This window comes from Leptonychotes weddellii, chromosome 3 (genome assembly GCF_054177405.1).
Source record: "Leptonychotes weddellii isolate Sample4059 chromosome 3, ASM5417740v2, whole genome shotgun sequence".
NCBI lineage: Eukaryota > Metazoa > Chordata > Mammalia > Carnivora > Phocidae > Leptonychotes > Leptonychotes weddellii.
In genome coordinates, this window is record NC_138371.1 from 24,341,422 (window position 1) to 24,368,033 (window position 26,612).

The 26,612-nt window shown below is 37.9% G+C and overlaps 1 protein-coding gene across 27 annotated transcripts in view; it reads right to left on the bottom strand.

The window, feature by feature from the left end:
• MAP2 (microtubule associated protein 2) overlaps positions 1–26,612 on the bottom strand; it is a 139,942-nt gene that overhangs the window by 81,543 nt on the left and 31,787 nt on the right. For all 27 annotated transcript variants that reach the window (XM_081813729.1, XM_081813730.1, XM_081813726.1 and 24 more), the window contains one exon: positions 20,052–20,129. The gene's annotated coding sequence lies outside the window, so the exon portion shown is untranslated. The remainder of the gene's footprint in view (positions 1–20,051; positions 20,130–26,612) is intronic.

Genomic DNA, 26,612 nt, shown 5'->3' on the forward strand with positions numbered 1-26,612 from the left:
TGGGAGAGGGAGAAGCAGGCTTCCCGCAGAGCAGGGAGCCCGATGTGGGACTCGATCCCAGGACCCTGGGATCATGACCTGAGCCGAAGGCAGACGCTTAACGACTGAGCCACCCAGGCACCCCATTTCTCCACAATTTTAAAAAGTAGGCAGAAATACCTAGAAGGAAATGTCCCTGACAGTTCTATTGTCTTCCTGAGCTACAGATGAATTTCTTTTCTCAGGGCTAAAGATGCAAAGCAGAGACACATTGTACTAAAAAAAGAAACCATTTTCTGATTTTCTACCTACTTAGTTGGAGGTTTTCATATTTCTCTTTCAAAGTCTGAAAAGGGTCATGCATAAGTAAGATGCACACAACTAACACATGATAGTAATATATAAACTGGCCAAAATGTCACTTAGTCTTCAGATGGGTTTCAAATATTTGCTGAATGTTGAATGAATTAATCATCAATCCCCTACCTCAAGATAAACACATGGAAAAACGTTCTGACAGCTATGGATGTTTGGCCAACACTAGCTCACTGGGTGAGAAGAGAATGGTTTTGAATCTAATTTTCAGGCATGGTACCTTTGGACTCAAATTCTAACTCCAGGTGTTCCTGGTGGTCTAATGGTTAGGATTTGACCTCTCAGGTTCTAACTCCATTGAAGGATGTATAAAAAATAATATCAAGTGCAACGGATAACTAGACCTGAGTAAGACCTAGTATACATAACAGAGACCATGAGACATGTAGGTTTAGAAATATCTTTAAGATAAACTATTTTATCCCATTTCAGAAAAGGTACTTAAATCACGAAACTGACGCAGTCCTTGGCGATCATCCATTCCAATGTACCTTGAAGTGTTTTCAGCCAATTACCTCTGTAATTGATCTAATAAATCAGAATTTCTGGAAATGGGGGTTAGAAATTGGTTTTACAAGTTCAACAGGTGATTTTGATATGCTAAAGTTTGGAGACTCATGCTTTCAGGAAAGCCTGCTGCACAGGATTTCAGAAAAGAACAGGGAGTGATAGAAATATCCACACAAAACAACCTATAGAATGACTGGAGTAAAAGGTTAAGACAATAATCTTGATAGGTCACATGGTCATTCTCACAAACAGAGGCTGAAGTTTTCACTTCCTCAGTCTAGTACATTTATGAGGAGGCAATCGGGTCCAATCACAGGACTGACTGCTTTTAGTCAGCTTCCTGGGAATACACCAGTTTTCTGTTGTGTCTAATCTTCCTAACTTGAGGGAGGCAAAAATATCTCAGAAGAATAGTTAAAATTACCCATTGTTTGTGGTAAAATCTACTTTGTATTTTGAAAGCAGTAACTTGTCCTCAGTCAGTCTATTCACATCTTCAAATTGTCTTTAGAATATTTATTTTAGATACTCCTTGGCATTTAATAATGGTTTAGGACAAAAGCACATTTGCTTAAAATATTTTGAATCCAGTTATAATTTTCTTTGTCCACCAGACCATTTTAGAAATGGATGTAGGGTAATAAACATGTTGTGAATATGTGATATTCTGAACTAGCAAAGTTCTCAAGGAAGTAATTGAATGTTTTAATATCTAGATAATTTAGATACATGCTGAAAATGGCATTTAGTAGAGTAGAACTTTTTCTCTCAGGATTCCCATATAACCACAAATCTCAGTTTTTCTTTGGATTACGATATTAAAAAGATCACAGAGCTCAGAAATAGTCACTGATTATAGTTATTACTAGGCAACACTAAATACTCTCAAAAATTGGCAAAAGGGGAAACAATGAAAACTTGGAAATTCTAAAGGAAAAATACACTCTGTGCCAGATAGGCATGTCTCCATTTTTATAATGCTCTTGGCACAGACGGTTCTAGAATGTTTTCTATGATATGTTCTGCCCTGTCATCATGTAATGTACCAATTCAATAAAAACACTGGCATTGTAATTTTGTACTGCTACATATCCAAGAATGAACAAAAGAGTAAAACAACCAGTTATATAATACAATTAATGAATACTGTTTCCCTTTTCCGCATAGGCTCAATTATGCTTTATATTATTACTACCAGTACAGCAAAACAGAAACTTTTGTTTTGGCCCCTAACAGTATTAGAAATTTATGTAGAATCCACATCTTTGCTTACAAATGCTGAGTTCAAAGCTTAAATAGTTGTTGCTGAACTGACTTTAACCTTCTATCCCTTCTCTTTGTCTTCCATGCAAAACTGAGGAAAAAGTTCTTGCTGACGTGAGGAAGTTATAAGTTGAGAATCCAGATATTTGTTTCGTGTCTTCTCTGTTCTTTTCAGGCTGACTATAAAATACCTCTAAGGATGATTCATTCTTCATTACACACCATGACTAATAAATAATTTGTATGAAGAGAGGTGATGGCTGCTTAATTATTTCTCGTGACATTGAACACAGGGTACAAAACCCAGTGTTAAGTTATTGGTGGAATTGTATAAAAGATAGAAATAAAGCACAATCCCAGGCAAGTCGGAAGTGCTCAATAAACTCTACCTATTATTTGTTATTTATGCCTTTTATTTGAACATTTTTAGCAGTAGGATCCAGCGCGTGGTTTGTTCCGTATTGAAAAACTGAGGCCAGAGAGAGTAAATTATTTGACCAAGTTAGACACTGTTAGGGAATCTGGAATGAGAAGCCAAATCCACTAATATCCATATCATCGTTTGCTCTGAACTAGCAAAGTTCTCAAGGAAGAACCAAGTAGTTAGACTAGTGGGATGGGTTGCAACTAGAAAGACCAAACCAGAAAATACTAATTTCATAAGCCTGTTCCATTGATAATAATCTACCATACTGAACTGGGTAAGACACTTTATGTGACCATGGTGTACAACCTCTATTTCATACTCTACATTATTTCTGATCCCTCATTCACAGTATATAAGAAGGCTAAAACACATCAGAAATAAATACTACTTAAAATGCTCTAAAGCTTTAGCCTTTACTGATGATATTTAGCTAAGGATCAGCACTTAGGTACTGAGATATGGTAAAATAAATAATAGATTTCCAACCAGAAAATTAGGGTTGGAATCCTGGCTCCCCCACTTACTAGGTTTGTCAACATAGGCATGGCACTAAACCCAAGTGTTAGTTTCACAAGCATGAAATAACCTACAAAGCATTGAACAAATACATTTTGATCCTTATATCAATATTTTTCTTTTCTATACAAGGAGAAATTCAGTCATAATAATTGCACTGAAGATTTCTTTAAATAAGCATGAATTAAAGCATCAGGGAAATTGTAATTTGGATTTTAGACAATGATTTTGTCTTAAGTTTTTTCCAGTTTGAAATCTGATTTTAGACATGTCAGACAAATCTCTTTTGGGTACCAATTCCATGTGTCTATGGAATTATAGACATTCCCAAGGAAAAATTAGATCTAAGTATTTACTTGCACTACCATGTATGTAGTAAAGATCCTTTAGTTCCGGACACCTAAGATCCACATATTAGGAAGGCACTGGCCGGGTGTTCAAGTGGCTATGATCTAAAAACAATGACCAGTACTTGAGGAAAAGATGCTTGAGAGATTTCTTTATAGGAGTGGGAACAGAGCCATGACTTAGGAAAACTTGAAGGCTGTGTTATATATCACAAAATAAATTATTAGAATTGAAAACAAAAACCAACCAAACAATGCTGGAGAAGAAAATGGTCATCATGAAAAGAAAATAAATGGAGGATGGAGAATTGGAAGTGAAGGAGGTATAGAAAGATAGAAGCAAAAAATAATGACTTTATGGTTTTCCATAAAAGGAATCTGCTTTTAGCTATTTAAGACAGAAGGAAGGATGAAAACCTGGCGAATTATAAACAAGATATCATTTATCCTGCTTCCTAATACTTTATCTGATCTACTCAGTTCCTTTATCTTTGATGAACAATTCTCCTTCCACAATGCAAGCCATGTGATGCTGCCTCTAACCTGTTTAGATTAAAATCTTATTCCAGATACTGTAAGTATACGGACTTGCCATATAATGTCATAGAATTTATCTGTATTTCTTTGAACCTAATGCACTCCTTGACAGTGATGTCTTTAAGCAAAAGCCAAAAGTCCACCCTATTATGACTATTATAGAATCAATTGTTGTTTTGACTGATGGAACAGTAGCTTTTATGACTGCTAAAATGCTTTTCAATTCTAAGATTACAAATCTTAATTCATTAAACAAGTAACTGAAAGCTGTCTCTAAAACATTAATGGAAAGGCTCTATGTAACAGGCAATAAGGAATGGATGCATTGAAGATATAAGAAAAATATACAGCCCTTTTGCTAAAGGATCTCACAGACAAACCAACAACAAAAATACAGCATGGTACATGCCAATAAGACAGGAAGCTGTATCCTGGAAAGTCAAGACGTTGTCGAGACAAGCATCTCCCTTTGTCCCTGCCCCAGCTTCCAGGTATTCAGAGAGAGCTGCACTCTTCCCATCCCCCCAGCAGGGACCACTGGGTGACAGGGTTTCTTGGACAAATTCCCTTTTTCTGGCTCCACAGTATGTGGTAGGGACTTTGGGGCAGGTTCTGGGGGGTGGAGAACCTCTTTCTTGTGGCTTTTGCCCCACTTTTATCAAACAGTGTTTCTAACCTGGAAGGGAACATAACTGTCCCATTTCATAAAAGGGAAAACTGAGGCACCAAGGAGCAGGCCTTTGGACATGGTTCTTGCAGCTTCCATCTGAGACACCTCAGGGTCCCAGAGCTCCTACCATCCTCTCATCACTCTCTGGCCTAAGACAGGGTCAGAATGTGTGAACCTCCCCCAGTAAAATGTTTCACAAAGACGAAAAAAAAAAAATAGATAGGAAGTTGTAGAGGGACATGAACAGCCCCTTCCAGGAGGAAGTAACACGTGAGCTGAATTTGAAGGACAGGTAGGTGCTGGCCAAAGAAAAGAGGGGAATTTGTATAGGAAGAATGAGCAGCACGGAGGATCACATCTCATTTTTTAAGACTCAGCCTAGGCATCACCTTGGCATCCTGAAAGTCCAGTTTCCACTTTGTGTTGAATGCTCCTCCCTATTTTGTCTTCTTCAGGAGGCTGTGGGCTCCTGGAGAGAGGACTGTGTTTAATTCACCTCTGCACCTCCAGCACCTGGTACAGTGTGGGGCACAAAGTAGGCTCAACAACAAATGTTTACTAAACAGATGAACGAGGAACATGTATAAAGCCCATGATTGTTCACTATGGTCCAGAAGTGAAGTGGGACATGGGGAAATGAGCCCGACAAGAAGACAATGGCAGAATTGTTAAAGGAGGTGGGAAGCCATGCCTAGCTTCTGTCGGAAAGGCCACAGAACACCCATGAAAGCTGTGAGAGAAAGGAGTGACATAACCAAGCATATTTTGTAGAATGATTGATCCTGCAGTGGTACTAGAAGTGAATTGGAAGGACGCATGAGTATAGATAAAACATCTCTTAGAGACAGTCCCTTTAGGAAAGGAGCCTGTAGGCCTGGACTGTGCTAATATGACTGGGATTCAAATGAGAGCCTGGATTCTATGTTCAAAAACTTAATTAATTAAAAGAAACCATACCTTCTTCTTTTAACAAAATGCCTTATGAAGTTTCTCTATTTTATGTATCATCTACCTACTTACATCCGTTTGTTGTAAGAAGGGAAACGATAAAAATATTATGTTTTATGCCATTTTGAAAGAAATTTACCTTATTTTCTTTCTTTCAAAAAGATTTTATTTATTTATTTGACAGCGAGAGAAAATGAGAGAGCACAAGCAGGGAGGATGGCAGAGGGAGAGGGAGAAGCAGGCTCCCTGCTAAACTTAGCAGGGAGCCAGATGTGGGGCTTGAACCCAGGACCCTGGGATCATGACCTGAGCCGAAGGCAGACGCTTAACTGACTGAGCCACCCAGGGTCCCCTACCTTATTTTCTTGATTTCGGTTTGTAGTTCATTCAGCTAATACCTCTGAAGAGCTCTTTTTCATTGAACTATACAGTGTTAGAGAATATTTCACTTGATTTTTGATGTGCAATGTAAGATGGAATTACTATTATTATTGCTCTTTTTTTTTTTTTTTTTTGAGATGCTACCTCAGGTTACAGAGACACGAGTCTGGTCAGGTCTGCATTCATCTGATCAGATATTCAAACAAAAAAATGAAGAATGTTGAGAAAAAGTCAGAGCCCACACGACTGAAGATCTAGATTTTTCCTTGAGAGGCACTGTTTATAATAAACTACTTTAGTGAGTATGTATTGAGGCTTCATCTAATTTTCAGATCATTATCAATCATCAATTGTTTTACTATGCTTTCTGGTATCTTATTCAATCAACATTTATTGAATACCAGCTTTATACCAGAAATCCTGTTAGGCATTTGGAATACAACGATGATTAAGTTATGGATTCTGACCATAAGCAGTTCACACTATACTGAGGAAGGCAGATATGGGTGAAAAATATAGGTTACAAGATAACACAGTAAAGGCAATGAGAGCGGACGTAGCAGGTGCTATGAGTCATATGTATTTAGAAAGAAAAAAATGGAAGAATACAAAATATTTGCATTACATGCATTCTAAAGTGTATTAACCGTCTATATTCATGGAGAGCCCCACGTCTAGTTAATATTAATTTTCTTCTAGAGAGAAGTAAACGAGTCGCATAAGAGTAAAGTGTGAGTCATACACAGAAGATCAATTTCTCCTTTCTTTTTTTTTTTTCCTTTCTCTTGGATTTCAGGCAGCCCATGAGCTATGTTGCGCTATGCCACCGCTCTAGCTGTGATGGTGACTCGGGGGGACTCCACGTTGAAAACAGCCTTGTTCACTCCATCAGTCGAGTTGGGTCTCATCATCTGGAATTCCCTCCTAACTCAGGTCTGATCCAACTGTCTTCACATACCGTTTGACTTCTCTCCCTGACCAGACGTACCTCTGTGTACCCTGGAGTGAACTCTAGAAATCAGGTCAATTTTTATGGCTTGTTATTTGTATTCTGCCAAACTTCTGGAGTGATATGAAGTGACATAAATTCGCCAAATCCTCCAGGACTGAAATGTATGATTTGTCTATGTTTATGAGAAGGTAAAAGATGGAGCTGGAAAAAATACTCAAGTCAACAAATATCCACAGTGATAAATTTTTCTAAAAAGACAATATATTCCAGTCTTATATGTGAAGGACTTAATGTAGGCACACATGCGGCAATATTATATGGTGGGCCCGTAGGTAAAACATTTTGATATAAAAATTGACTTATCATGGGCAAGTCAGGCAAACAGCAGACTTGACATTGGCCAAGAGCAAATAAAAACATGATTTGAAATGTAAAAAATGTTAAATTCATTTTAAAATGAAACACATTTCTAGGAAAATCACAAAATTTTTGAAGTATATTAATTTTTTTAATATATTCACCGTGCTTACTTTTAATTTAAATCCAATACATTTTTAACGTGATAAAGGATAGGAACTTTATGCTTTTTTAATGGCAGTAGGAGGAGAGACATGGGGACAGATAGGGGTTGCGGAGAAATCTCTGGACAGGCTAGAGGTATTACTGGTGATAACATTTCTGAAAAAGAAAAGGTCACTATGGACTGCTCCTCACCTTCCTGGGTTTCCAGATGAACTGATGCAAGAAGAGCATGACAGCAGTAAATCTGCTTCATTTAGGTAGGTTCTGTCTGAGCTTTCCTTTGGCACTTTGTAATTTTTAGAGTTTTGATATATAAGCCCAAGAAGTCATCTGAAAATATTTTTATAGAAGCAATGAATAGGAAAATCTGGAGAATCTTCCTGTCTCTGCCAGTGTTAATCTCTAAACTATTTTTTTGAAATTCTTTTTAATTCCATGCTGAAGAACTTGGGTACCAGAAGTAAATATATAGACTAAGAAATGGCTTCTCAACAATGGGAAAACATATGGACTATTTCTACATGGTCTTTTTAAAGGCTGTATATTGAGCCTTTGGTTCAAAACAAAGAAAAAAACCACAAAATCTACTTAAGTTTTCTCAAAATGTTTAAACATTGATAAGTAAAATGAAAAATGTTTTTCTTATAATTTCTGAAAGCCTATAACGAATGTGATGTACTATTATCAAGGAGAAATGTTAGGATATAGCGTCGGAATAGAGAGCGTGGGCATAAGACTTTTAGAGCATGGCTCATAGATCTCCATTTGGCCAAACCAAGTACTAGTAGACCACTCATCTACACTTAGGGCCAGTTCTATCGTCTATCTATCTATCTATCTATCTATCTATCTATCTATCTATCATCTACCATCTAAAATATTTATTTGAGAGAGAAAGAAAGAGAATCTCAAGCAGACTTCCCACTGAGCACAGAGCCTGACATGGGACTTGACATGGGGCTCGATCTCATGACCCTGAGATTATGACCTGAGCCAAAAGCAAGAGCTGGATGCTTAGCTGACTGAGCCATCCAAGTACCCTGAGGGCCAGTTCTCTTGATCCTAGATGAGACCTTTGAAAAATGTGTGACAGAAATAGATGGAAAAAGCAATATCTTTACCCAACAAAGTATGGGACCAAAAGATTTGCTTCTTTCACTTTTTCAATTTTTTATTTTAGCTAAAATAGGAGGTAAATCAAAGAGAGGAAATTCTCCAAATTTAAGTTAGGAATTTCAGAGTTGAGCTATGTAAAAAATGTGAACTCAAGATGGAATCAAGAAACTCAGTGATACAAAAATGTTCTAGATAACTGCTTTTCTCCAAGAAAATGGCTATAAACAATTATTCTTTACTGTGACATGAGATCCGTATTTCCAGTGGACATTTGGCTGAGAATTTCTAAGTAGCAAGATTTAATTTCATCTTTTTTTTAACATTTTTCTCTCTTTGTTTTAACTTAAAAAATAAATTAGAATTAAATATTACAACTAAAACTATATCCCATGTCTGGCTTTTTAATCTGAGATAAAAGGAAACAAACATTTCAGTTAAACATAAATATTTTCTTGGTAAACTCAGGATAATACAAATTATGAGACAAAGTCACATCTCCTTTGAGAAACCACAGACCTGAAATGTAAAGGACACCAACATTTCTTAGGAAAGAATAAAAGTCTTTCAGGAATACTTTACAAATAAGACAGAGACTACCTCCCTCATCCTTATCTACAAGAAAATAAAAAGTGAGGGCAAGTACCTTAAGCATGGGCCGTAAAAGAGAGAAATATGAGATCAGAAAATTTTCTCCTCTGATGGTGAAATTTAACAATATGTATTGAACACCTATTATGTCACAGGCATGGTTCTTAGACGCTGAGGATATGCAGATACTATCAAGACTCACGGGGCACCTGGGTGGCTCAGATGGTTAAGCGTCTGCCTTCAGCTCAGGTCATGATCCCAGGGTCCTGGGATCGAGCCCCACATCGGGCAACTGGCTCAGCCGGGAGTCTGCTTCTCCCTCTCCCTCTGCCTCTCCCACTGCTCATGTTCTCTCTCTCTGTATCTCTGTGTCTCAAATGAATAAATAAAATCTTTAAAAAAAAAAAAAAGACTCACTTTTGGCCTTCAGGAGCCACTGATAGAAACTAACATGTCCACATATATTTAGGTGACAATTCGATAAATGCTTTAATAGAGGTATAACAGGAATTAATGGAAGTTACCAAGAAATCAGGAATCAGAAATTCATGGGAGGCTTCAGAATGACAAACTTGCTTTCAATGTTATATTCATGGTGGCAAGGGCACAATTCTACACACAAAAACAACAATGCAGAGATGTGCAGAGATGTGGTGAGACAGCTGGAAATGTGCTGGAAAGCAAGGATGCTTTGGGATGCCAGAAACAAGGGTAGTAGAAGATGCTGCCAAGAGAGGCAAGCATCTAGATGATGAGATACCCTGCTTGTCAGGCTGCGCAGTACAACTTGTATCGTTATTAATGGCATACCACTGAGAAACTTTGAACATATGCTGATAAGATGAGTCGGAGAAAGGGTGGCAGAAAGTTATGATCAGAAACAGGAGGGCGCCTGGGTGGCTCAGATGGTTAAGCGTCTGCCTTCGGCTCAGGTCATGATCCCAGGGTCCTGGGATCGAGTCCCGCATTGGGCTCCCTGCTCCTTGGGAGCCTGCTTCTCCCTCTGCCTCTCTCTCTCTCTCTGTCTCTCATGAATAAATAAATAAAACCTTAAAAAAAAAAAAAAGAAACAGGAAAAGTAGGTAGATGGTCAATAATGCAATAATTAGTGAGTGAGCAATTAAGAGTTTGAATAAAGGTAGCAATGGGATTGGAGACGGGGGAAGATACAAGATATTTATATTGACACACGGCGGGGGGGGGCGTCTCTCAAAATGCCACAGGTTGTACAAAATTCCTATCCTCTTGAGAGTCACATTTTAATGAAGTGATCATACAGTAACCCAAACCCTAATTAAAATATAAAATGTCATATTTCATATAAGCATATTAACTTTATTTTCATTTTAATTACTAAATTTAATATATTTAATCTAAAATTGAACATGAGAAGAAGACAGTAAGGCAAGAGGAAGGCATTATTTTTGATAGGATGGTCAGAGAGGCATCTCCAAGGAGGTGAACTCCGAGAAAATGCAAATGCTGTTCAGGGTGCTTTTTAAAACAAAGTTTCCTTTAGAATTCTTAGGTTCCAAAAACAAGACCAACTTTGATTGTAAACACATGCTGAAAAGGAATACAAGAAGTAAAAACAAGAAGGTGTACACACTGCTTCCCAGTGGCAAGAACTTTCTAGTATCACAGCAGTCTGTTCTGGAAAAAGGTCTTTTTGACCGTTTTGGTCCTTTGCTTTTTATTCAGGATTGATTACGACCGGATTTTTCCTAGAGCTCTGTTCACAATGGTTTTAAATGACTCAAGCTTTGGCACCCCCTCACTAAAGTATTTGCTTCAGTGAATTCTAAATTTCTCTTACAGAGTCTGCAACTGTCTCACACTCAAACTGCCTTCTGTAGTAATTACTGAGCACATGGTACAACTGGAGTCCTTGACATTCATTAAAAAAAAGTGCAGGGGGTGGGTGAGAAGGGAAAAAGAGTAAAAAAAAATTTTATCGCAAGAAATTAGCAGGTTTAAGTAAATCATTCTACCTCTCAGGAAAAAAGATGTGACAGAGACACGGAAGGAATCGGCCTCCGGGTTCAGCCATGTTGGATTTTTGTTCATCATTTCCCATTCTTCCCACACAGGCTGAAACCTCAGACTACCTTTCTTTCTATGCTTGTAGAAAAGGCCGGTTTTATTAGGGTTTCTTCATTTTAACTGCTCTCTGATGCCATGAGAACTTGATCAAATTGCTACCTATTCTCAAAGGGGAAAAGGAGTTTTAACCTCCCAGGAAAAACCAGTGATCATACCTTTACTGCGATGTAGTATTTTCACACACCCAACCATTCCATAGTCACAGGAAACTGAAAGTCCATGACAAAATTATTTAGCAGATAAGTTGATTTTATAGAATATTTAGCTGATAGAATGGCTTTTATGCAACACTGTGGCACAGTACTCCACTCATAAAAAAATAGATGCACTGCTACCCTACATATAAATAGCAATATTTACTCCAAATAAATACATGGAACAAATACAAAATATACTATGAGGCTTACACATGATTATTTGTGAGTTCATCAAAACATAAAAATTCCTTAAAAATTTTTGCAAAAGTACAAACTGTGGGTTTTCCCCCCTCAATATTTTACCTTTACTCATTATTTTTCTTTAAAAGGGAACATCCTTCTTTGGTTCAAAATGGGTTTTGACTATCCCAATCATGTCTTTTTATAATGAATTTTAGAAATTCATTAAAGTACAAGCATTTATTTTGTTCCCCAATGAAGCTTTCTTCATCTATTAATTAATCAACTGATTCACTTAGCAAGAAGTTATTGAAAAGGACGCCTGGGTGGCTCAGTCGGTTAAAGGTCTGCCTCCGGCTCAGGTCATAATCCCAGGGTCCCAGGATCGAGTCCCACATGGGGCTCTTAGCTCAGTGGGAAGTCTGCTCCTCCCTCTGACCCTCCCTCCTCTTGTGCTCTCTCTCTCTCAAATAAATAAACAAAATCTTAAAAAAAAAAAGTTATTGAAAAAAACTAAGCAGTTTTGGGCACTATGCTTTTTTTGCCATTATCCTCTTGGATACAATGCTTGTTTCTATAAGGAAGGTTTTAGAAAATATCTTATTTGTGTAGTACTGTAAAAATTAACTTTGATAAACTGATATATCAAATACATTTACTATTTTAACATGGTACTGAGATTATGATTCACAGTTTTGTTTCTATGGTATGATTGGCATCTATTCTCACCAGGGTTTGAATTATTTGATCCAAATGTTCAAACATATTTATACTGGAGACAGATTTTCCTTTGGTATCACAGAGACTGCTAGCAGTTCATCAGAATCTCTTTCTTCTTTTTCCTGAGCACAGAGCAGGAGTATATTTCTTATCTATCCTTACAGTTAGGTGTGGTCATATGATTTAGCTCTAACCAATGGAAGTTTGGTTCTTCTACAACTCCCATGTGCTCCTCCTTGGTCTTTGCCCCCCTACCAGTTGGATGGAGACAATGACAAAGTAAAACCATGAATGGAAAGATCCCATTGTCTGAAAGGAATCCCACAAATCTCTAGCCCTGATTGACTATGGGAAGGACAGACAGGCTCCCAACCTAAACACCCAGGCAGGACTGTTAAGTGAGCAAGAAATAAAGTGATAATACATTTCTGCATCTATTTGTTTTAGCAATTAGATCCATCCTAACTAATATACTTGGTTTGAAGAAATGTATGATGAGATTAGGAAAAAAAAAAAAAAGGGTGATACCAATAGAAGTAATATAGTTAAATGAAACTCCGTTTATGGCCTACACTGCAAATCCTGGCAGCAACGAGGACAACTTGTGCGTGTTGGAAGGGAGGAAGCTGGTAGGCAAACCTGAGCAAGGAGCATTTCCTGCTCTTCCACAATCACCCACTTGATGCCCCTCCACTTTCTGGTGTGGCTGGAGCAGAGAGGGACCAGCCTTTCCCTCGGTCCTCTTGTAACATCTGTCTTGCGGCCAAGGTGGAGATAGAATTTGCAGTCACTTTCAGAGAATCTTAGGACAGTCTCATGTTTGCCAAGGACAAAGTGGAAGGTCTGTCTTTCCTGAAGATGGTAGAAGATAGAAGCGTTGACACATCCTCTACTTTGGTCTCCCCAGGCTTTTCATCCTCCCTCACTGGCTTCACATTTCCTTAGAGGGATAGGTGGCCCCCGTTTTTGTTAATATTAATCTGTTTGTCTTTTAACATAGCTTTTCCTGCCTCCTCCAAAGCTTTGTTCCCTAACTTGTCTCCTTGGGGACTCACGGTGTTCGCTTTCTCCTCTCTTTACTTTCTGACTATAGACCTACTGTTGTTAGCAGCAATCATACACACAAAAGAAATGACAACAAAGCAACCACTGGTACCTCAAAACCCATTTTGTAAATCTGCTACCTAGGGCTACAACCCGAATCTTTTCCCCCTCCTTGATCTCTCATTTGTTGGCCACATCCTCTTCCAATCATTATTTACTCATTATTCATTATTGTTATTATCTATTAATAGCAATTGATTAGAATATTATTTTGTTTCAAATCGGATGACACGGTCCCGGAAGCACAAATATGGCAAAGACAAAACTTTTGCTTTTGAGGACTTCTCAGAGCTGGGGAGAAAGCCAGAGATGGAAATAATTACACACCAAGATGATGTTTTCTGTAGTTTTTTTTTTTTTTTTTTACGATTTTTTTATTTATTTGAGAGACAGTGTGAGGGACAGCATGTACAGAGGGAGAGGAAGAGGGAGAAGCAGACTCCCTGCTGAGCCCGGGATCCTGAAATAATGTCCTGAGCTGAAGGCAGACTGAGCCACCTAGGTGTTTCCCTTTTCTGTAGTTTAGATACACTTAAAGTGCTATGAAAGCCCCTTCTCCCCCCAAAGCACACTTAATATCATTTTGGGGGGGCTGGAGAAGGAATGACATATGGTTTGAAAACACATAGCTTTTCTACGTCAGACAAGGGGACAATGGATATTTAGGCAAGACTTGCAGAAATAACAAAGACAAGAGCAACGTGAGAAAAACATGGCTTACCAAGAGAAATAAGTAAGTTAAAGAAGAAACAAGTTTCTGCCGTGGTTAGAATGAAGGAAGGGCAACTAAGTATGACAGAGGAATTAGATTGTCTAGAAATGGTTGCTTGGAGCCCAGTTTTGAAGGGTCTTTACTGAGTTGGATACTTTATATTATAGGAAATTTTTAAGTAGGAAAAAGAAATGATCTGATGTATATGAAAAACAAGTCACGTGGTGCCAGCATGCAGGAGAGGCCGGTTGTAAAAGTGTCAGGAAAAGGGCAACTCATCAAAGGGCACCGAAAGGCTCAGGGAAAGGTACTGGAGGCCAGGCAGAGGGAATAAGGGTGTCCAGCCCTTGGATTATGAGGTACCTTGGTAACCACATCATTTTCCTTCCTCTGTTTAAGCAAAAAGTTGGATTTCCATTGGCTTCAACTCCTTTCCCAAATTGACGGAGATAAGGCTACTGCAACTGATTGTCAAGAATTTTCTGAAGGCAAATATCCAACAAGATTTGACTCTTAAGACCTTCCACAGGAAGTTTCCTTTAAATGACTTACACTCATGGCCAGCAAAAGAACTAAATGCATAATAACCATTCTTTTAGAGTCTAAGCATTAGAAAAAGTGCTCATCAGCACCAAATTGCTGTCTTTTCCCATCTCCATTTGGCCAAACTGTTAAAAGGCAAGACTTACTAATAGCACCCCCCTGACAAGAACTAGAGCCTTTTGCAGCAGGTGGTGCCCACCTCTGCCTACAGAATTGCAGCCCAAACAATCTGCTTGGAATTGCCGAGGAATCAGTAGAATGTGCTTATGAGTCAGCCTGTTAAGTAGGAGGACTGTTATTGTTATTTTAACTCCTGCCACAGTATGTGGGCAATTCTCCTTTTTTCTGCCTCTAGTTAACCATGAAACGTCTTTCTTTAAAACCTCACCCCTGGAATAGGTTTTTGCTCAGTAAGAGGCAGAACAATTTGGGGTCGGAGTATAACGGCCAGCTGATAGTACAGATGAGAAGAGGCTTTCATAAAGGAAACATCAGATAGCCTCATTTACCAATAGTTTATTTTTAGAATGTTTAATCTGCCTTTAAAATTACTCACACAGAGAGAGGGCCATGGGCCAGACCTGAGTGCTGATCAGATAGTAATCAGCATAAGTCAAGGTACTTATTTTCAGAGAGGATGGTGAAAATACCAGGTTTTCTTTCTCTTTTCCCTAACTGTTGAGGGTATTGTGGTCTGACTGTTTGTCTTTCTCTTGCCAAGTGTTCTCAACAATATAAACATCCATCAAGTGCTGCTCTAAGGAATATTGTAAAAATAAAAGAAAAAAAGTCAGCCTATTTTACAGAAAATTGTCTTAAGGGCTAAAATTCACCCATCAGTGAGTGATGAGAAGATATACATCTGTTCTGAGGATAAAGCAAAATCTAAGCAATATGGGGTTGTAGCAAGTCTTTTTGTTTTTTAAGGATTTATTTATTTATTTATTTGTTTGTTTGTTTATTTATCGTGAGTGGAGGGAGGGGCAGAGGGAGAGAAAGAGAATCTTCAAGCAGACCCCCCCGACGAGCACAGAGCCTGAGGTGGGGCTAGATTTCAGGACCCCTAGGTCATGACCTGAGCTGAAATCAAGAGTTGGACACGTAACCGTAACCGACAGAGCCACCCAGGCGCCCCAGGCTGTAGCAAGTCTTGATATTGTTCTTTAGATAAAGGATGGCATGTAATTATAAAATAAGTACTTTCTGCTCTTAAAATGGATTTTTCATTTCTACCCAGCTGATTTGTGCTTAATTTGTCTTTGTAGTTTTGGTACTATAAATTAAGATTCAAGATTATATATCAATAGAATTAAGGTTTTTTTAAGATTTTATTTATTCATTTGAGACAGAGAGATACAGAGAGAGAGAGTATGCGCAGGGGGAGAGGCAGAAACAGGCTCCCTGCTGAGCCAGGAGCCCGATGCAGGGCTCGATCTCAGGACCCTGGGATCATGACCTGAGCCGAAGGCAGACGTTTAACCATCTGAGCCACCCAGGCGCCCCAGTAGAATAAAGTTTTATCATAATGCTATAAAATCATGTGTCAAGATCATGCATGAAAGCTCCTCAGCATTCCAGAAGCAATGGACTCTATTAAGACAAACTGAAAGAACCCTTAAAAGGGCATACAACCATCTCTGATGTTCATTAAAGACATCGTGTGTATTCCACAGTAACCCTGCATACCTATTCAGTCCTTTAGCAAGTGAGGGTCCACCAAGATGGAGACACTGTTCTAGACACAGCTCAGAATGTCACCAGTTTCTGTCCTCAGTGGGGGGAAAGGCTGTTGAGATGATGTCAGGGAGGTAAAAGATGTCAGCTTGTAGAGCACCTTGCTGGCAACAGTAGGAGTCTAGGACTTATTCTGAATATTATGGGCAGCCATTGGTGGATTTTGAAAAAAGGAGTCATATCAATTGATTAAGATTTATAAAAAGGTCACATTCTGTGAACAACAGACTCTAGGAGAGCAAGACTGGACGCAGGAGGCTACTGCACTGGTCAAGATGAGAGTGGACTCGAATGACACAAGTAGAGATAATGAGAAGTGATCACATTCTGGACAGGAACCAGCTTGGTCCTGTTATTATCTGCTATGAGGCTTAAGGGGGTAAAAAAATATACCTCTAATGGGTAGTAGAGGCTGAAAATCAACCAATTGTCAGGGTTGTTCATCTCATTGTAGTGTTTACACGGGGCTTTTGTGTCAAAGAGATGTTATTACATGAAGTAGTAAGACTCTTGAACTTCAGATACATATACCAAGCTCTACATTTAGAATTACATGTATTAGGTTTGAAATATTCACTTCTAAATTTATAGAATAATTAGTAATAACAGCAAATGACTACAAAGATTATGTCATTTACAAAGCATCTTTACTCCTATTATCCCATTCAGTTTAATCTAATTGGCATGGTTAGGTGACCAGAAAGGTAATTACTTGGTAAACAATGTTAAGATAGCATAGCAAGATAGAGATATCTAATTAAATAGTCACTTTCATGGTATTACTCAAGGAATCTTTGCCATTTCCAAACAACCTGTTTTCTCTCTCTGGATTGATACTGTGTCTTCCTTGTTTTTCTTTTTTCTTTTCTTTCTTTTTCATTCTTTTTTTAAAATTTACTTTGAAAGAGAGAAAGAGCAAGCGAGAGAGAGTGACTGAGAGAGAGTAAGCTTGAGCAGGGGGAGCGGCAGGCAGAGGGAGAGGGAGAAGCAGGCTTCCCGCGGAGCAGGGAGCCCAGATGCGGGACTCAATCCCAGGACCCGAGGATCATGACTTGAGCCGAAGGCAAACACTTAACTGACTGAGCCACCCAGGTGCTCCTTCTTTTTCTTTATTTATCTTTATTTTTTATTTGAGAGAAGAGAGTGAATGGGGAGAGGGAAGAAGTAGAGAGAGAGGGAATCTCAAGCAGACTCCCCGCTGAGCGCAGAGCCCAAAGCAGAGCTTGATCTCACAACCCTGAGATCATGACCTGAGCTGAAATCAAGAGTCAGATGCTTAACTGATTGAGCCACCCAACACCCCTCTTCCTTGCTTTTCTAAGATCAGTCCCTTTAAGTCACATAAAAGGATCCCAGTAAATATTAGTGGAATAAGTGAAACTGCTATTTCTGTGTCAAACAGGTTAGGTAGGTTTTCTCGATTCTTTTTCTTGTAGACTGTATAGTTTTGGAATTCAAGAGAAAAGAGTTTGAATCTAGCTCTGCAATCACTATATGATCTTGATTAAGTTGCCTGACATAAGTGGACCTCAATTTCCCCATCTGCAAATATGCACTGCACTTTTGACCTGGGAGGCTTACACAGTCTTGCATTTACTCAGATATACCCACCAAAGGCTAGTTTATCTCTACTTTCTTCCCCAACTGAGTCAGAGGAGTCATCTACTCCCTTAAGAAAATAAGTTATAAAAGATTCTATGTCTATAAATCTTACTAATGCATATTGATATTTCTTTTACCTTAAAGAAATGCTAGAATTAACTAGAATTTTGGAGAAAAGTAGAGAAAATCCTTTTTCTTTAAGTTTCCCTCATGATTTTTGAAGGAAATCTAAGCAATCGACATGGGCCAAATGAGAGTGTTTTTAAGTATCTTGTAATTTCGAAGGCAGTATTTACATTGCATTTGGGAATAGTCAGCATTTCATCCATGGGTAAATAAAACAGATTTCACTTATTGTATTACAGCAAAAGCAGTTTAAAAAACCCACAAGTCCCATTAGTTAGCAAGATCCTTATAGCTAGTAAAAGAAATACTTTTCTAATAGGAAAAAAAAACTAAAACAAACAGAATTGGTATAGTATCACATATTAAGAACTTCGGATTTTTATACACAAATGACAAAGATGTCTTGAAAGCCATGGTTAAACCATTTTAGCATTAAATCTTCAAAATGTTAAAAGTTATTTGGAAGCAGTAATTAATAATACTAAGCACCAGATGACTGAAACATTACAATGAGTCAACTTTATGACAAAGTGAGTCAACCAGATCTTCATGTATCAATATGGCTGCATCTCTAAATATAATGTTGGGTGAAGGCAAAAGAATGTCTATAGTATGGTACCATTTATATAAACTTTTAAAATGTGAATAAATATATGGCATGTTGTTTCACACACACCATTAAAATATTAGAACACACATAGGAAGGTTATATCACCTTCAGGACTGTGACACCTTTCAGAAAGAAAGGAAAAGGAGCAAGATGAACTTTTCTTCTCTCTATGATGATTTATTTTGTCAGAAAAGATCTGAACAAAGTTTAAAATCAGCACTTGTTTAATCCATGTGGCTGATCTTCAGTATTTATTATAATATTTTCTATATTTTTCTTTGAAAATTTTGTTAAGTTTCTGGCTTAAAAATAAGGTGATAAATAATAGAAACAGTAAAGCATATATTGCTGTGGCCAATTTAAGATCGGATATTCAGTTCTTCTAATAAAAAGAATTAAATTAAAATACATTCTTCATTTCGTAGAATAAAAAGTCATTCATTTGTATTCTTTCTGTCCTATTATTCTGCTTTAACATAGGAATTTTGAGTTTAAAGGAGGATATAAAATAAAAGAAAAAGTTCTTTCTGTTTGGAAACTGTGCTAAAGTATATACATTCCTTTATTTACTCATGCAACAGTTGTACAGTAATAAGTACAAACATAAAATAAATGTTGCCTGCCATGACTCTTTTGGTACATCCATTATGTTTTTTTTTTTTTTTTCTTCCAGAAATTTGGACAGAACCGATTCAAAACATAGGAGAATCTGAAAGCTAGGCATTTCTACAACAACATGAAGTTACTCTCATAATAATAGCTGGGGCTGGTGTTCTCCCAGTGCCTTCTACTCTCAGACCTATGTATAAAACCTTGGCTGAACTCCTTACATCTACTTGCTTCCTCTCTCTGCCTCAAACCCCTAATCTGTATAATGGGGATGATCCGAGTATTTCCTCCCAGAGTTCTTATAAGGATACAGGGGTTAGTTACGTAAAGTAGGTCATGCAAGTCATATCTGGCACATAGTAAGTGTTGAGAAAATACTGCTGGTGTTTTTACCCACAGCAGGAGAAACAGGTTTAGTTCAGTTCTCATTTCATAGTTTTCAGTTCTCATTAAAAGAGTGAAAAAGATCTTTTCACTCTTTTACTATTAAATCATTCAAAACATTATGAAGTGCTATTTTATAATCCTAAATCTATTAGCTATAGAATTCATATATATTTCTCCGTTATCAAAACAAATTGATATTTATTTCATAAAGATTTTTTAAAAATGTGGTCGACAGAGAGTTATTTTTCACAACTGTGGATAACTCTTTTATTGTAGAGAGGACAGGGTCTTACCTATTCAAGGAAGCAGTAAAATGGCAAAATTCGTTATGTTGTATTCTCAAAGGGTTAATAATATGTTGTGGCTTCTTTCTGTAAAAAAAAAAGAATTTAGGAAATCAATCGTTTAATCTGTGATCCATAAAAATCTATTACATCATGTAGATCAATACCAAATACAACTCGTGGCTTTCTCCTTTTCTATTGGGTAACTATGAGGCCATGAGATGAATTTCATAATGGTTCTCTATATTCATACACTGAGCATTTACAACCAGCAAAGTGCTCTTTCAGGTGTTTGGAATAGAGAAATGAAAATGTTAACAGTTGCATACTTTTTCTCACTTTTTAGCTTTACTCTAGTGAAGCTTCATAAGTATTATATCCAAGGAAAAATAAAATTTTAAATTGTTTAAATTGTTTTCAGCTAATAAATAGCAGGCAACTGTATTCTCTCACAAGAGCGTATATTCATCCCTTATATATCCTCAAGGAAGGTATCGCTCTCCAAGTAAAGGGCCTTAAGACTGAAATTTTGATAGCTATTAATTCTTCTTCAAGATCCAATAGGAAAATGTAAACATGGAAAGACAAGGAGCAGTTGGCTCATTTCTTCTCTAACACCCTTCAAAGAACAATATGTATAGGGATATGAATAGACAGGGTTTGATTCCAACATAACAAACATTGACTAGGCCAGGTCCTGTATTAAGTGCTTTTACATGTAATAGTTCACTTAATCTGTGAGCATTCACATAGAATATGTAGCAGCAAACAAGTCTGTTAATGCATATTAAAGTTAGAAAGGCTTAACGTTAAAAAAAAAAAGAAAAGGAAAATGCTGCAGGCGGGAAGGAACATAATAGAATTCTCCAATCCCTCACATAATTTGACAGTTATTTTAAGAAAAAAAATTTGCACTGCCCACATGTCTGAACACAGCTCTTCCCACCCCCCACCCCCCAGCTTTAGTTAGGCTCAGTGGTTCTCAAATTTAGAATATATATAACATTATTATACAGAGTTCTATACACAATAACTTCAGACTACTGAAAGAATTTTTAAGGGTAGCTTTGATTAAAAGGTTGATTTTAGAGCAAAAATAGAATGGTAGAGCAGCTCTGCACCTTGTTCAGATCAAAAGAGTCGATCTGAATTTATTTTCCTTAAATTACTTAATACGCATGTTTTACACTTCATCTTCATGATTTTGAAGTACATGTCCGTGTATGTGTCTAAGTATGCACGTACACATGCATGCATGCATCTTTTACCCTGGTAAAAATTAAAAAAACAAAAACAAAAACAAAACAAGAAAGAATTGCATAGAACAAGTGTCAGCAAACTGTGGTCCATGGACCAGATCGGGCCTGCTGTCCTGGCACACAGCCACGTTCATTCAGTTCTTTGTTGTCCATGTCTGCTTCTGTGTGCTTCAATGTCAAGGAGCTGTGACAGACGCTGTACGGCCTTTCATGTATTTCTATATGACCCAAATGTTTACTATTTGGCCCTTTACAAAAAAACATTTGCTCACACCCGTTATCAAAGAACACGTTCATCATTCCAGTAATACTAAAAGCAATATTAAAAAAACTAATCTCCTGTCTTTTATAGTCTTTCCACATATTAACTCAATAGTTAAATGTCAATGAAAGTGAAATTCCAGCCCTGAACACTTAAAAGCTAATTTCGTTCCGACAGAATTGGGAAATTATTGGCCAAAGAATGAGATGATTATGAGAAAATGGCGGTACTCAGTCATAAAAATAATGCCCCATTTACCCATCATCGTGACTTTTGTGTTTTTTTGTTTGTTATAAAATTAAAATGGCTATGCTTTTTTCTAGACTTTATTTTATGAGAGATAAATGCCATCTGGGATTTATTTTTTTAAAAGCAACTTAGGGCCTATTCCATGAGGCACATAAAATTGGATAGTCATTTTAAATGAACACACAGCAGGTAGAAGTGATCATTTTTATTCCAGATCAAAAAGATTAAATTACTTTAACACAGCTTTTGTTAAGAATATTATTTGACACAGTCTTAGTATTTGATAACTTATATAGAGTGGCTGTGACATCCCTAAGATAATATCAGCAAACACTGATGCAGCATTTATTACGCACCAGACAGCGTTCCAAGTACTTCATATATATTCATTCATTTATTCCTCACTATCACCCTCTCAGACAGGTAACTATTATTATCACCACTAAAACATGAGAAAGCTGAGGCCAACAGACTTTAAGTGCCTAGCATCACATAGCCAGAAAGTGGACAAGCCTCTCAACCATATACCAACTCTTTTTTTTTTAAGATTTTATTTATTTATTTATTTGAGAGCGAGAGAGCGCAAGCTCGAACACAGGTACGCTAGAGCTGGTGGGGTGGGGGCGGATAGGACAGATAATGGGGGTAGGAGAAGCACAAGCAGACTCCACCCGGAGCCTACAGCCCAACATGGTGCTCAATCCCACGACTCTGAGGTCACGCCCTGAGCCGAAATCAAGAGTAGGACACTTAACCGACTGAGCCACTCAGACACCCCTATGCTAACTCTTTATAGACCCTGAGAACTGGTGTTAGGTCTCAACTCTGGCTAAAGACAATTTCAAACATAAAGGCTTTGGGACTCCTTGAGAAGTGGTATTTCACCAATGGCAACTTTCAGTTTACTAGAAATACCTACTAAGCACATATTTTATTCAGTGTATTCAGCTTTTTGACCAAATTGAAATGTACTCAACTACTGTTCTGTCTCTGTTCTCTACTCCATTATTCCTATCAGGCTTGCTTATGCCACTTACCAGAACCTCTCAGAGTTGGGTGTGAAATGTTGAGATCATGGCTGGCAACACCTGACAACCTTAATTTGGTTAAGAACTATATTTAAGGGCTAGCCTAATAGAGAATAGGGTGTACGTTGGCATCACAAAATAAGTTGAGTAAATCATTTAATGAGGAACTCAAGATAGACACTTGTTCGGCTATCGAAAAAATTAGCTTTTATCAGTTGATAACCCAGATAAATAGATGTGCATACAATGCACTTAGTCTGCATATAATACGTGTCCGGCTGTTGGCATATTTATGTGCAAGTTATATGACACCCCTAGCTCTGAAGTTAGATTGGTAAGTTCATGCAGACTTAAAATTTCAGGAAGAAAATATTGCCAAGGTGTGGTTTTCTCGAGTGATGTAAGAACCCATGTTTCATTAAGCAATAAAGTCAAGATAAAATCTTCCCTGGGTTGTTAGACCAGGATATACTACTCATTAACCTTTGAAACATATTCTAGTGTAAGTATCACTTGGTTATTTTTCATCTTTTGATAGACTTTGTCAGATAAGTGAAACATCGAGATGCTTGAAGTTGCTGGAATCCTGAATAGCATTTCTGAAGGCTAACCTTGACCTCACTGGCTATCATTAGCCTACTCAGCTCTCAGATGAACAATAGTAACATTGTTCTCCACCTCCTCTGCCAATCTGCTCTATGTGGTTTTGAACAGTTTATGTAATTCAGTGCACTTGTGCATGATAACAAGATTTCAACTATTGAGGACATTCAGAATTGCCAGTACTGTTGGGAAAAGATCCACTAGCCAAGCAGTCTTTAAACAGGAGAGCAGTTGCCAACATGAAATCATTTAGTCTAACAGGCTACTAAACCATTTCTATTCCCTAACACATTTAGAAGCAGCTCATTATCACTACTTATTTGTAAGTAGCCAAAAGTTACAGTGAACCAAAGTCACTGATGCTTGGACAGATGAGAGAAAGATCTTCCTTTCTTGGGGCTTTTGCCAAATTCCCTTTTGGAGAACACTATGCTTCTTGCTAAGGAAACACACTTCAAAATATATGAATTAAGGACAGTTAACAAAAGCCCTAGTCAAAACATATGGTGTTCAGTTGACAAGAGAATCTAGGTAAAGGAGACAGTAAGAATTTACCCCTTTGATTCCCAAACCTGATACTCCAGGCTATTGCTGAGGATTAGCAGACTGGGTTGAGCCGGCTTAGCAGAAATTAGCTAGTCTTGTCCAAAGCACCTCAACCTGATTCAAGGCCATAAAAATAGGATACAAATGGGTGAAAGGATAAAGGACTGGATTAGTCAGAAGAGTCAAACTTAAGTCTCAGAGACTTTGCACAATAAAGGTTTCTATCCTGCTCATACAAATCCTGATGTGAGTAGGATAATGCTCCAGGCCAACTCTCTCCCACGATCTGAATATTCTTCTGTGGCTCAACTCATGGCCTCCAAGATTACAGTAGCAGGGAGGAAGACATGAGAGGGCTGCACACCAGCTCTTAAATGCTCTAACACAGAAGTGACACACATTTACCTCCTCTTACCACTCACTGGACTGAACTAATCATGATGGCTCTGCCTCAGTAAGGGGTTGAGAAACATGGAGGATAAACAGAGCTCTGGTGGGGCACCTGGCTGGCTCAGTCCGTAAAGCATGCAACTCTTGATCTTGGGGTTGTGAGTTTGAGCCTCACGTTGGGCGTAGACATTACTTTAAAAAATAAATAAATATGTGGAGATCTGGTGAGTGGTAAATATCTCCATCACGAGAGTGAAAGATGCATGATGAAACAGTAGCTCTGTTAGGGTTGAGTTTAGATTCCTTCTTGGTTGTAAAGGTTGAAAAGAAACGCTCAGTGATATTAATGAAAAACGTATTCTGCTAAATTGTTGACATATGCTGACTCTGATGGAATATAAATAAATATTTTATTTTATAAATAAAATATAAGAGGCACTGCAATGTAGAGAACCTTGGGCAGCAACAGGGCACATGTGCCAGTGTTTCCACTTATTTCTATCTTCTGCTGCTGCTTTCTGCTCAGGATCAGAATATATCTGAAGAACTAACACTTCTTTGCTTGACAGAAAGCCATCTGTTCATTTGTTTCTAATTTTCATACAAACACTACCCATTTTTAAAATGGTAGAATAAGCCAGTGCAGATCTGCAGGTTCACGTGGCATGAGGAAAAAGAATGGGGGAGGGGTACCAAGGACACAACAGGTGGCCACAAAAGTGACCTGGCTAGGTGGCTTCCTAGTGATGTCACTTTCATGTTCAAACCTCTTCTGCCAACATGATAAAAACCAAATTTCCTAGGCCTGGCCTCTAGGGCTTCTACACCATGACTACGCTCAACTGGTTCAACTTTATCTCCAACTTTCTACCCTCGCAGAGCCTCCAGTTCCTTTATAGACCTGTGAATTTCCCTTTTCATTCCAGTTTATATTTTTCTTCTCTCCTTCTACAAAGTCCTCTTCTTTCTCCTTTTCTTCTCTTGCTCTCTCCCGCATGCCCCCTCCCTCCTCTCCCTCCTCTAGGTTTGTCAACTCTTCCTTGAACTGGAGCGCTGTTCTCTAGAAGTCTCCCCAGCCACTTCCAGGTGTATGGTTCTTCTTTTTATCACCTATTTGGCATTCATATGAATTACCTTGTGTTGTTAACAAACCTTACTGGAATTGAAACAAATTCCTACCGCCATCCTTTTTCGGCTTTATTTCAATCCTAGAAGCCATTAATTTCTCTCAAATATATGAGTTCCTTTATTCATAGTATTCTGAATTCAAAATGAGTTCAAATGAAGAACAAAAAATATTAAGCCATATCAGAGAGAGTATACAATGCACTTCAAATAAGGCAACCATATTATCAAATTGTCTCAAGAGGTATTAGCAGTTTACACTCCTGTCTATTTCCCTACGCCATCAGCAACACTGTGTTTTTTATCTGTTTAATGTCTGCTCCACTCCACCCCACTCCAACAAATCTGTAAGCTCTAGAAGGGCAGGGGCCATTTTCTTTTATATTTACTACCACATTCCCCATCTAGTGGCAAGTACTTGCTCAATAACTACTTATCAAATGGATGAAAAATTGAGGTACGTGCTGCAAAAAAATAGAAAAGTATGTTGATCCTTTAATTTTGTATATATGAACTCCTTTGTTCCAAGCAATGAAATTTCCTTCTCTACTTGGCTTCCTGTTTCCCTGATTTGAAAGTGGGTGGTTAGTAAAGGGTGAATGAGTGAATAAAAACAAGGATGATAACAGTTTATTTTCCTAACCATTCTGACTCGAAAAAAAATAACACAAACTTTGGATATGGATGCTGGGTCAGAACACTGGCCTATCTCCTACCGGCTGTGGAACACTGGGCAGACCTTCTAAGTTTTTGGAGCCTTAGTTTCATCATCAATAAAATGGAAATTATTAATGAGATTTCCTTTACAGAGTTGCTGCAAGAATTAAATAAAATCATTTGTAGAAAATGCTTTGACAATGGTGGAAAATTGTGAGGTCTCAATATCAGTCTTCGAATGGTATTTCTTGTGAAGAGACCATATATTCACTTGCCAATCCGTGGTTTCTTAGCTTCAACTTTTCTCTTTAGTTTTGCTTAGCAGCAAAATGCCTTTTGTAAGTTCTTAGGACAGAGAGTGTCTTTGAGAAGGACTGTTCCAGAGAAAGAAAGCATCTCATTTACTAATAGCCCCAAGGTCACCTGCTGGGAGCCATCTGTCAACCTGCAG